The following is a 1,998-nucleotide window of genomic DNA, read 5'->3' on the forward strand; positions in this document are numbered from 1 at the left end:
ACTCGAACCCTTCACAGAAGATCAGGGTTGATCAGCGGTGCACCCCCTGAGAGGGGATCTCGCCAGTCAGCTTCCTTGCGCCTCACGAGTTTTCCCAACCCGCCAACTCGCACACATGTTAGACTCCTTGGTTCGTGTTTCAAGACGGGTCAAATGGAAAGCCCGTTGGCCAGCGCCACGAGCGCACAGGTGCCCGAGAGCCCGCCGTAAAGGTGCGCACTTTGCTCCTCGACCGCCGCGACAGAAGTATTTGTGCAACCAGAAGGTCACGCTTGTGTCGCCGTGATAGCCAGCGCTGGCACGTCCCCCGAACCGAGTGGCGGACTGGCTCACACCGTTCTGCATCCGACCGGGGCACATTGCCGGCCTCCATCCGCTTCCCTCTTGACAATTTAAAGCACTCTTTAACTCTCTTTTCAAAGTCCTTTTCATCTTTCCCTTGTGGTACTTGTTCGCTATCGGACTCTCGCCCGTATTTAGCCTTGGACAGAATTTACCACCCGATTAGGGCTGCATTCCCAAACAACCCGACTCGCCGACAGCGCCTCGTGGTGCGACAGGGTCCGAGCCCGACGGGGCTCTCACCCTCTTTGGTGCCCCCTTCCAGGGGACTTGGGCCTGGTCCGTCGCTGAGGACGCTTCTACAGACTACAATTCGACAGGCCCGGCCATCGATTTTCATGCTGGGCTCTTCCCGGTTTGCTCGCCGTTACTAGGGGAATCCTGGTAAGTTTCTTTTCCTCCGCTTATTGATATGCTTAAACTCAGCAAGTACTCACGCCTAACTTGGGGACACAGTAGAGATGCAGCAATGCCCACACTACGGCGGGCTACTGAGCCCAGAATAAAGTTCCTCGCGAGGAATCATTCGATCAGCGCAAACCAACGCTAGCCTTTGTGAGCCACCGCTCGTCGCGACGGATCGACGAACCTCGTGCTCATTTCAGCTAACCATGCGCCACTTGCAGACACGGACGACCATCTCTGCTCCTCGCCGGGGAGGGCAAAATTTTGTAGTGCGATGCCCAAGCAGACGTGCCCTTGGCCGAGGCCTCAGGCACAACTTGCATTCAAAGACTTGATGATTCACGGGATTCTGCAATTCACACTAAGTATCGCATTTCGCTACATTCTTCATCATGGTGAGAGCTGAGATATCCGTTGCCGAGAGTCATGATTTTGTTTTGTTTTTGCCTTTTGGCGACCCAAGCGCGCAAGGCGCTGGCTCATGCTTCGTTCTTTGGATTTCTAAGGTGCGCGATGCACCTGTGTGTTGTTGGGTGTTGACACATCCCAAACCCCGAGCACCCAATGGGTGTGACGAGGAATGCTGTGGTGTGTCCCTGCCCCATCCCCTCGCAAAGTTGGGAGGCGATGCATGGGAGAGCTGTGTCAGCGGACGGGGCCCCTGCCCCGCAAATCATGCGAGTGCACCCATCCTAAACACATAACGCTCCAAGTGACGAGTCAACACACCTGGGCAAGGCAACGGGGGGTTGCGGCAGTCCCGACTTGTCACCGTCAAAACGATGGATCCCTGGCACAGCGCCGCGCACATGATCAGACCGTGAAATCTCAACGGGGGACGAGGCCCTGACCCCCTCTGAACTGCAATCGAGCAAAGACCTCTCGCTCCGACGCGGATGTCATTTGAAGGCACCGATCCTAATCCAGATTGCATCCGAGTCTCTTCTTTGCCTCGTGGGGAATCCACGCTTTCGATCACAGGCATTCAATGTGACCCTCGACCTCGATGGTGCTGGACCCGTAGCTTGGCCGTCCAGCACATCGCTGCAGGGCCGAGTGTCCGCACGTTGCCGAGATTTCAGGGGCAGGGAGGAGGCCAGCTCCATCCCCTACATGATTCAGGGTCTCGAACTGACAATGATCCTACTGCAGGTTCACCTACGGTAACCTTGTTACGACTTCTCCTTCCTCTAAATGATAAGGTTCAGTGAACTTCTCGTGACGTCGCCGACAGGAACCGCCGTCGTCACC

The 1,998-nt window shown here is 56.3% G+C and overlaps 2 non-coding genes across 2 annotated transcripts in view; both read right to left on the minus strand.

The window, feature by feature from the left end:
* The window catches only part of LOC149548559 (25S ribosomal RNA), a 3,397-nt gene extending 2,602 nt beyond the window's left edge, over positions 1–795 (minus strand). The window contains exon 1 of the ribosomal RNA XR_016354883.1: positions 1–795. This exon is cut by the window's left edge and continues 2,602 nt beyond it. This is a non-coding gene — a ribosomal RNA (25S ribosomal RNA).
* A 224-nt stretch (positions 796–1,019) lies between these two features.
* On the minus strand, positions 1,020–1,173 carry LOC149548560 (5.8S ribosomal RNA). The gene has a single exon (XR_016354989.1). It is a non-coding gene; the product is annotated as a 5.8S ribosomal RNA (ribosomal RNA).
* Between the last annotated feature and the right edge of the window lie 825 nt (positions 1,174–1,998).

The sequence above is a fragment of the Cupressus sempervirens genome, chromosome 7 (genome assembly GCF_028749045.1).
Source record: "Cupressus sempervirens isolate cs-2001-9-10 chromosome 7, ASM2874904v1, whole genome shotgun sequence".
NCBI classification, from domain to species: Eukaryota; Viridiplantae; Streptophyta; class Pinopsida; order Cupressales; family Cupressaceae; genus Cupressus; species Cupressus sempervirens.